This window comes from Olea europaea, unplaced genomic scaffold (assembly GCF_002742605.1).
Source record: "Olea europaea var. sylvestris unplaced genomic scaffold, O_europaea_v1 scaffold2364, whole genome shotgun sequence".
Lineage (NCBI taxonomy): Eukaryota > Viridiplantae > Streptophyta > Magnoliopsida > Lamiales > Oleaceae > Olea > Olea europaea.
In genome coordinates this window covers 80,716-91,711 of record NW_019241772.1, presented here as the reverse complement: position 1 = coordinate 91,711, position 10,996 = coordinate 80,716, and the positions used below count along the sequence as shown (strand labels likewise).

Genomic DNA, 10,996 nt, shown 5'->3' with positions numbered 1-10,996 from the left:
ATAGGGTGGGGGTGGGGGGTGGGAGAGAGAGAGAGAGGGAGGGAGGGAGTAGATGAGAGAGAGAAAAAGAATGAATTACTTGGAAAATAAAATTCTACTCTTCTCGAGGAAATTATTTTCCTTGTTTTGAAGGAAAGTATGGTCATGTGATCAAAAGTAGGAAAATATTTTTCATGGAAAAAAATCAATCAAAATAGCTAAGAAGTATTGGCAATTAAACGCACTATTAACTTATATTAAAACTTTATCATGAAGATTATACGGCAAAAATTTTGTTGGAGCCAGTTAGAAAATGAGTTATGTAGTATATGATAATCGCGCAGCTACTACTTGCACGAAATGTTCAAAACTCTCTGAAAGTGACAATTAATTAGGAAATGAGAGATTTACTTTTATGTAAATCTTATAGGAATGTAGAAAGGTCGCCTATCAATGAATTATATCGTGTTAAATATTTGTACATATTGACATTAAATAAGTTAATTTTTTCTGAGTGGAGGCATGTTGACTATAAGCCATTGGATAAGATAGTTCATTTGATGATTGTGCAAAAGAGACTAAGAGCTTGTTTGAGAGTAATTTTTCATCCCAAAAAATTGATCTTTTGATCGTTATTTCACTATTCTAGTTGTGAAGTTTGACTTCTTCTCTCATGGGTGGCTCCCACTTTTCTCCTAACGGTCACAAAATCAATTTTCAAAATCACTCCCAAACGGGGCCTAAGAAGAAATTACAATATGATATACTCGATCTTATATTAACTAGTTTTGAGACTAATCAAATTCATCGCCTTTGTGACCAGATATGTTGGCGGTGTGTTTATCTTGAAACTGTTAAATTTGATTCTTTGAGGATATTTATATACATGAACTGGGACCTTGTCCAAAAAAACTTTCTTTAAAGCTACTGATTAGCTTGGGTAATATGATATTTAATTATTTTCAATTTTTAATCGATCCATATTTTTCTATTTATCTTATCAAATTTAATCCATTAGTACTTACTAGCATTTGAATACATGAAATTGTACAGTAAATTGCAAGTTCTACCATACAAGATATTGTAAAAAATTGGTAATATACCATCGTTTACGCTTTCTTTAATTACGACTTCATCCTCTTCCTAGCATAGCCTCCTACTTTGATCCAAAAATTAACTAAGGATAGAAGCAACCGCTTTCGTTTTATGGAAATGGGATCCCCAATAGCTAGAGACAAAAGATTCATATGAGAAAACATAAGTAAACGGGCCTCCACCTGAGCCTCCGAAGATAAAGGTACAGGAACAGCCATTTGATCCCCATCAAAATCTGCATTGAATTCCTTACAAACTAATGGATGTAAACAAATAGCATTCCCCTTCACTAAAACGGGCTAGAATGCCTGTATGCCTAATCTATGCAGAGTGGGTGCTCTAATCAGCAATACAGGATGCCCCTGTATAATTTTCTGAAGTATTTCCCATACAATCTGTTCTTTTTCCCAAATTTTACTCTTAGCAACTCCTATGTTCGGAGCAAGATGTTGTCTAATTAGACCATGAATTACAAATATCTGGAAAAGCTCTATTGCTATTTCGCGCGACAATCCACATCGATGTAATGAAAGTGAAGGACCCACGACAATGACGGAATGACCTGAATATTGGGTTATCCATTTTTTGTAAGTTACTATTTAACCTCATTATTTGAAATTTTAGAGTAATACTATATAGCCACATTGAGTTGCAACCCTAGTTTAGCTAATCCTAGATGATAGGCTAAATGAAAGGTAAAATTAAATGACTTATTTAATTCCACTTATTATTTAATGTCAAGTTAACGCCACCTAGACTGCGGTTGTAACCCTAGTGGGATTAATAGGATTACTCAAAATTATATGGTTGGGATATTGCTGTTAGGGATGTCAATTGGGCTGAGTCGGCTCGCGGCTCGTCGGCTCGGCTCGTCAAAGCTCGGCTCGTCGGCTGCTCGGGCTTGTCAAATGACGAGTCCGAGCTCAAGCCGAGCCGGGGGTTGCGTCCAACTCGTCGAGCTCGCCGAGTGGCTTGTCCAAGAAAGTGGAAAAAAAATAATATTTTATCAATAAAATTTGAAAAATTTGCAAAAAATAAAAAATAAAAAATTCACAAGCTCGCGAGCCACTCGTGGCTCGTGAGTACACGAGCTTGTGGGCGAGTCGAGCGCTCGCCCACGAGCAACGATCGCCATGAGTTCGAGCCGAGCTCGTGGGTTAACGAACCGAGCCGGCTCGGCCCGGTCCACTGCCATCCCTAATTGCTGTTGCTATTGTGATTTTTTTTTTTTAAATTGTGATTGAAAAAGAAGTAATTTTTTTGGGATTATGTATAATATTATTTTATTGAAAAATGTATATTTGATAAGAAGATAGAGAAAAATGAATTATAATTTTAATAGGGCCAAACACGAGTTAAATAATGTATGCAAGTTGCAGAGCTTGTAAAGATTGTTTTCTCAGATGGTAATAGTCATTATCTTTAATCATACCATTTTTTTTCTTTAATATTTAATTGTATTTATTATGCTGGGAATTTTTGTAACTTGTATGGTGAAAAGCATTTGGCTGATCAACTTTTTTTTCGAAGTACGTCAATTTTGTTTGGCAATAGTTCATCGTGTTCCCATCAAACTTCTACGCCTAATGCTTTGCTTACTATCTTGATTAGAATCAATTTTCCTAAGAATGTGTTAGCTGTTGAACAAGCCAATTTGCTGTATTATATATGTAAGTTTACTTTTAGTACTCATCCGGAGACCAGATATATAATAAAAATATTTTTGATCTTCATGTTACCAATAATATAAATGATTGTTTTAAGGTATCTTGTTATTGTAAAGTAGAGCACTTTGTATTGATATTTGCACATTGAGACATCCAAGGTCATTTATACTTAAGTCGGCCTTTATAATTTGTTGTGATGTTTCTGTACTTTTTTAAAAGGTTAGACTGCGATTTTTCTTTCATTGTTGTTATTTAAATGCTAATATAATGAGTAAGGAATGTCTCACCTTTACTTAATGAATTTCTTGTTTTTTCCTTTTTTAATTAAATTTAATATAATGAATTATGAAAATTGGCTTCATATGCACCAGTCTTTGTGCAAAGAAGGCATGTGTGAAGGCTAAGATGAACATATTTTCGTTTACTTATTTTCATAAATTTATAATTATGCTACTCTTCAAATACACTCTTAAACACTTTGAAGCTATGTTCTTAGAATTTAACTCGTTGAGTTGTTGTTTGTCTATCATTCTCCAATTTTTTTTTTTTTTTCCTTTTTAAACCCATTTCAATCATACATTATCATAATCAAATATTTTGCATGTGAATTCAAAATTTTTCTTACCTTTCAACCACACATTATCAGAAAAATTACTATTTCAAAACTTATTCTCCCAAAAAATTCTTTCTAATATGCATCAAATAAGTGTTGATGTTGATATAATAAGATTGTATTGTTCTTCTGATGTCAAAATATGGATTCTACTATTCAATTTGAATTTAAATAATTAATATATTATACTTTTGCAACTGGATAAAATATTGAAAGGTACTTTAATTCAAAAACTATGCATTCTTTGTGAAAAATGGTAAAACTTGATTCTTTTGTACTTTTACATTACAAATGACACAGGTTCCGAGTAAAGTCTCCCAATGCAACGATTTTGTTAATAGTTGGATGTCACATTGTGGTTCTATCGTTGTAGATGACAAAGCTCCAAAGTTCATAGAGATTATGGAGAGTCGACTAGAATGCTTTGAAAATGACCCAAATATTGAAGATAGAGAGTTCGTGTGATCGTTGTTTTCCAAATTGTATACAGTTGATAACATAATCCATCAATTGTTATAGTAAATTCTTTAGATTGATTTTAATATATTCATTCATGGAATACTTTACGTTTGTATCGTGGCATCAATTTGCTTGATTATATTAGGAATTTTAGTTCATAATAACGAATTTATTAACTTTAAAATGATAGATTGTTTATTTTTTTATTCGATTAGTCAAGTGCTTGGAAACATGTCATGTTGGGCCAGTGTTCAAGTTCTGAACATCTTGTATTCAGGAAAGAGATGTTATGTTTTCATCAAGATATTCAGTAAATATCTCTCGTCAATGGATAAATATTTTTTTCTGAATACAAGGTGTTCAGGGTTTGGCCATTGCCCCCAACATTATATGTTTTCAAGTACCAATTGAATAAAAATAAATAATCCATCATTTTAATGATAGTGAATTCGCTGTTATAAACCAAGGTTCCTAACATAATCAAGTAAATTAATAATTCTTATTGATTTCACGACACAAATGTAAAGTGGTTTATGAATGAATACATTAAAATTCATCTAAAGAATTTACTATAACAATTGACAGATGCTCTTATCAACTGTATATAATTTAAAAAACAACGAATGCATATTTTATCTTTAATATTTTGGTCGCTTTCAAAGCATTGCAGTTGACTCTCCATAATCTCTGTGAACTTTGGAGCTATGTCATCGACAAAGGTGGAACCCCAAGGTGTCGTCAGACTATTGACAAAATCATTATATTGGGATAAAAGAATTAGACTTTACCATTTTTTACAAAGAATGCATGATGTTTCGAATCCCACATTTTTTTAATTAAAGTCCCTTCCAATGTTTTATCCAGTGGGAGAAGTATAATATATTGATTATCTAAATTCAAATTGGATACTAGAATCTATGTTTTGGCAACGGAAGAATCATACAATCTTATCATATTAGTATCCGCACCTATTTGATGTTTATTAGAAATAATTTTTTTGGGAAAAATGGGTTTTAGAATGGTAATTTTTTTTTTTTTTTTTTGAAAACATTGTTGAAAGGTAATAAAATATTTTATTGTTAGAATGCGATTGAAAGTGAGTTAAAAAAAGAGTTTTTTGGGGAAAGATAGACAAATAAGAGTTAAATGCTAGTAATCACAGCTTCAAAGTGTTCTAGTACTTGGAAATGATATAATTATAAATTTATGAAACTAAGTAGATAAAGATATTTTTATTTTGGTCTTTTCACATGCCAAAGGTTGATGCAAATGGAAGCCAATTTTAATAATTTATCATATTAAATTTAATATAAAAGAAGAAATTTACCAAGTAAAGGTAAGACATTTCCCTCTCATTACAATATCATTTAAATTATAACAATGGGAGAAAAATCATGGTAGAACTTTTTGAAAAGGTACATGAAATTCACGACAATTTATAAATGTTGACTTCAGTAGAGACGACTTTTGATAGCTCAATGTGTAAAATCTCACAACAAACTACTCTGGTTTACAAAAATATGGTACATTAAAACAATTATTTATATTATTTGTAACATGGGGATCAAAAATATTTTTATTATGTATATGTACTATAAGTGAAACTGCGTATATGATACAACAGATTGGTTTGTTTAACAGCTAACACATCCCCAGGAAAATTGATTCCAATCGAGTTAGTAAACAAAGAATTAGGCGGAGAAGTTTAATGAGAAGACATGAACCATTGCTGTACAAAATTGATATACTTCGGAAAAAAAGTTGATGCGCCAAATGCTTTACACCATACAAGCCATAAAAATTTCCAGCATAATAAATACAGTTAAATATTAAAGAAAAATGAATGTTATGATTCAATATAACGATTGTTTCCATCTCAGAAAAACAAGCTTTGCAGTGTGCATCATTTAGCCTTTGTTTGGCCCTATTGAAATTATAATTTTTTTTCTCTATCTTCTTATCAACCATATATTTTTTAATAATATAATATTACACGTTATCCTAAAACTTATTTTCTTTTTAAATCACACAATTAAAAAAAAATATTATTCCAACCATTAAAATTTCTAATTATGGGGGCTAAATAGTGACTTACTAAAAATGGATAATCAAATGCAAAGGGTCTATAATCAAAGCAGGAGGTTATGCTAGAAGAAGAGTAAAGTCGTAATTAAAGAAAATGTAAATGACTTGATATGTTAGAACTTGTCATTGAATGCACAATTCCATGTATTCACATACTAGTGAGTACTAACAGATTAAGTTCGATAAACTAAATAGAAAAAAATGGACCGGAAAAATTTGAAAATAATATAATATTATCTTACCCAAACTAATTAGTAGCTTTAGAAAAAGCTTTCTTTGGACAAAGCCTCAGTTCATGCATATAAATTTTCTTAAAGAACCAAATTTAACAGTTTCAAGGTGAACACATTGCCAACATATTATCTAGTCACAAAGGCGATTAATTTCATTGGTCTCAAAACTAGTCAATAAATGATCGGATATATCATGTAATTTCTTCTTATTCTCTTTTGCAAAATCATCAAATGAACTCTCTGCGCCAATGACTTGTAGCACTCGAACTTTTTCGAGATCGGGGTTAGAATGCCTCCATTCAGAAAAATTAACTTATTTAATGCCAATATGTAGAAATGTTTAATGGCGGCCTTTTTTACATTTCTATAAGATTTACATTTTATGTAAATCTTCCATTTCCTGATTAATGATCACTTTCAGAGTGTTTGCACATTTTGCATAAGTAATAATTGCACGATTATTATGCACTGTATAGCTCCTTTTCTAATTGGCTCCAACAAAATCTTTTGCTATATAGTCTTCGTGATAAAATTTTAAATAGAAGTTAATATCTTTAGTTGAATTATGATCACGTAATGGAAACGAATAAAACAACCAACTTAACTTTAAAAAAATAATAATAATAAATTTCAAAAAAGTGTCAATCCTTAAATTGAGAGATGCTTTTCCGCCACATTAAAGAAGCTTTAGCTTCTTGCGCATTTTTTATATTATCATATATGCTTGTGATTCATAAATAGTTAAGATAAAATAATGATATATAACATAAACATTCCATCCTACATATAAAAAAGTGGAAGAATTAATGGGTTTCAAGATGTCAATGGTTGAGTAGTTCTCACTTTGTGTGTTTGACCTGTTGATTAGTGGTGTTTTTTAAAAACATTTTTTTCATTCTATCTGTCGGTTGTATCCTTAGTTCTAATATTCCAGTTAAGCAAAAGATCATTTGTTACACAAAGAACTATTTAAGTGATTTTTGTTCTTGTTGAATAATAAGAGGCTACATCATAAATTTGAGTTACATAGATGAGTAATATTGTTCATACTATTAGGCATTCTTTTGTGTGGTGGGAGGGAAAGAAGCACTCTTATTCACAGATCCTTTATCAGCTCCTCCAGCAACTGTAGTTTTTTGGTTAATTTGATTGCATCTTCTTTTATGCATGTTTATTTGTTAATGTTAGCTGTCAATTGCTTTTGTCGTTTTAGTAATTCTATTTTCAGTAACCTTTGGTCTATTTCCTACTACTGGATTGAAATTTTTAATTATTACATTGTGTCAAGTTTCGAATTGTTTTTTCAACAATGTCATCTTGGAGTATTACGCTAGATTTCTATCTTATGATGATTTCGATATTCCTTTTCCAATTGTCATGCTATTATCAATATTAAGGTGATAATTACAGATAGGTTTGATCATTGACGACTTTATATGAGAAGACCAATTGTCAACATGGCCCATTGTTGAAATTGGTTGTACCATGAAATGTTGTGCCCAGTGCTCTAGGGGTGCTACTGATCAGTCCTTACAACATGTGATGTCAATCTTCTATTGATTTGTGACTTTGTTTAGAGCTAAAACACTTTTTACATTGCAAATGTTTTTTGTTCTTTTCTGATAACAGCGATTCTTCCTATTTTAAAATTCTTCTGAATGTTGGTAGTATCTATTGTTTTAACAATTTCAAAAAGTAAGTTCTTCTTGGATTTTTTGCTAAGTCAATAATATATAATAGGGCAAGCCAAAAATGAGAAATGATTGCTTGTTCTCTAAGTAACTTTAACAATATTGCCTAACTGATTAGCTGATCATATTCTATTAACTATTTATGTGTTTACAGGTTGAGAATGTTAAGCAACATTGTTTTCCTGTTTTCCTAATGCTTTTAATTGTCCCATGCTGGAAGAGAATGACTTCAGAAATGACAGTGTGAGTTGCTTTTGATTTCTTTTTATTTTTAGGGCTAGAGAAAGTCTACCTATTATTTCACACAATTACAAAAATCTATAGTTCTATGAGAGCCATATGTGGTGTTGGTGTGGTTAAGGGATTCGGAAAGACCCTGTACATGACCAAGGGGGGTGGTGCTAATGTAGTAGCCTACAGTTACACCAAGGGTGATGCCCTAGGTGCTGAAATTGTCGTTACCTCTGTGCTCGTTTAAAATATTTTCTCTACTACTGATGCCAAACATAAAGCTAGAGACTCACAAGTTCCTGTAAGCATTCCACCTGTCTTTGTAAGCCTGTTTCTCTTGACATTATTGAGTAGACTTAAGCGAATATAAATAATTCTTCATATTAGGTATGATTAAATGTGATTGAGCTTGAACAAGGATTGTCTTCTGTATCTATAAGAATCTCTGTTTAGGTTTGGATTTGAGTTTATGTATATTCTATATATTCATTTTACTCTATTTACGACATTTCTTGATTACTAAGATAAATCAATATCTTTGGCTGATGAGTGTGTGTTAATATAAGTGGTTCCTCGCCTATCATATTCTCAAACGTCCTTGTTCGGAGCATATTTGGCTAAGCTTAAGCTTTACTTATATTTATTAGGTAAATAAGCAAGTTGTGTAAAAAGCATATTTTTTATTGGTGAAGGTTGTAACTTGTTATTATTTGAAAGTAAGAAGGGTAAACGCGTTTGTAAATAATGTACTTTTTAAGCGTAGCCAAGTATTCAAAGAGTTATTATTTTCCATGATTTTAGCTATTTTTGTTTTGTTTTTTAGTGTTGATTTATGTATTTTACTTAATCGGTCAAGATGAAGATGTAAGAAAGGTTGAATACAGAGTATGGAATCCTTTCCACTTGAAATTGGTAGTTGCCATTCTTGGTGGAGTGAATGATATTTGTCTAATATTTTATTTATATCTATTACCCTGATAAGATGTGTGTTTTTGTCATTAATGTTGATGCATTTTATATATCCCATAATCTTATCTGCACAATTTACTTTCTGGTCTATTTTGTTTTGAAACCTGGTGGTTGGTGTCTTTTATCTAGGAGCTACTTCAAGAACAATTATTTCTCATGTATCTAATTTTGTTGGCCCTGCAAGTAATTTTCTTTGTCGGAGCTCTATCATTTCTCCATATATTTCATGGAGTGGTGTTTATGAAATCCTGTTTGTACTTACGTTGTTTGTAGACTGGAATGGTATACGCAATGAAATTTTCTCACATAAGCAATAGGGACTTGGTCAACATGGCGAATAAGAAGGTGAATGTTATTCCTTTTTTTAAATCATTTTTGCAAACCATGTTGAGAAAGACCAACATCCTATGTACCGTACTCTTTTTGTACCTCAAAAGGGAGAGCAGGACCAAGCATTTTCTCGCCAGAAGTAGAACCCCGTATTTCTTCTATCGTGATTAATCTTCCATCTACTCATCCATCTACAGATAGTGTGTGTTGCTCATGCCATTATACGAGGGAAAATAGACTTGGAAAAGGAACCATGGCCAAGCATTCAGAAAGTGTCAAGAGTCTTGTATGAAAGATATTGGAGCCACATCCTAAGCTTCGACTCACTACAAAACAATTTCTGGGTAAATTATCGTTCACGTTTGCTAAGTTATTTAATAAATATAAAATCCTTTTCATTATGCTGTAAATCAATTTGTTCGGACAATCTTCGTTCTCTAATTTTCTATTTCAGGCTTTGAGCAATTTACCTATTTCTTGGGGCTTTAGTGTTCATTTTTTGCTTGGTTGCCTCTTTATCGAATCTTGACATGTTTTCTATTTTTAAGTTTGTCAACACAATTCTTTGCTCTTGATTTGTGTTCCATTTTGCATGTATAATTGATTCCGCTCCATAGGAAGTTTAGTTTTAAGGAAAACTTAAAAATATCTAATAATTTAAAAATTTTGTAGTTCAACAAAGTGTCTAGCTTGTTATTTATTGCTAACAATAAATATCAAACAAGTTGGCCATGAGAACCATGCTCCATAAGGGGAAAAAATGATCTTTCCACTATCAGATTGAGTGGAGTAGTTGTTGTACTCAATGTTTTTAAAATCAACTAGGTCATCAACCCGAAAAATAAAAAAGGGTCAAGGGTCGAAAGGTCGAACCAGGGTCGAACCGGGATTGAACCGGTGACTTTCATAAAATCAAAATGAAAAATATATACATTTATAAAGAAGGGAAAAAATGAAAAGCAAATATTGAAATCAAATCACAAAACAATAAAAAATATTTCTATAAGCAAATTTCGATCACAAGTGCAGCAAAAACCAAACAAATTTTTAAAAAACAATAGGCTTTGGCTCCATTCAGTGGTTGACAAACTTGTTCTCTTCATTAATTCATTTGCCTCTCTCTCTCTCTCTCTCTCTCTCTCTTCCTCTCTCTCTTCTCAAATGTATTAACCATTTTGTGGGTTTAATCTCAAACATAGTTTTCTTTAATCTGAAGCCTTATTTGTGAATTGCCTTCTGCTGTTTCTGGGTATTGATTTGCGAACAAAAATGGCTATAAGTTCATAGCTCTCTCTTTCATTTTTACCGTTTCAAAGTTTTTTCGAACAATCTGGATTACCAATTATCACGCAAACCATCTCAAAAAAAAAAAAAAAAAAGATTAATTCCACCAACTCATTATCATTTATAGGAAGCACAAACAACAAAATCCAACAAATTTTTTAAAATCTGAGATTAGATATGGAAATATTAAAAAAAAAAAGAAGAAGAAGCCAACATATTATTTGAAACTTACAGAATATGAAACAAAATGTTAAGTAATTAACCCATTTATACTTGAATTATTATGATATATTAACGCCTATATGCACTAAGTACCCTTATATTTTGATTTAGGTTGCAAATGGATGGATACAGTGGAAT

General features: G+C 31.5%; 1 long non-coding RNA gene across 3 annotated transcripts in view; it reads left to right on the top strand.

Annotated features, from left to right (window-relative positions):
• LOC111381747 overlaps positions 1-9,416 on the top strand; it is a 16,657-nt gene extending 7,241 nt beyond the window's left edge. For 2 of the 3 annotated variants that reach the window (XR_002700392.1, XR_002700391.1), the window contains one exon: positions 9,296-9,416. This is a non-coding gene — a long non-coding RNA (uncharacterized LOC111381747). Of the gene's footprint in view, positions 1-7,976; positions 8,709-9,295 lie in introns of those variants that run through there. The other variant, XR_002700393.1, reaches the window with a different exon arrangement.
• Positions 9,417-10,996: the final 1,580 nt, after the last annotated feature.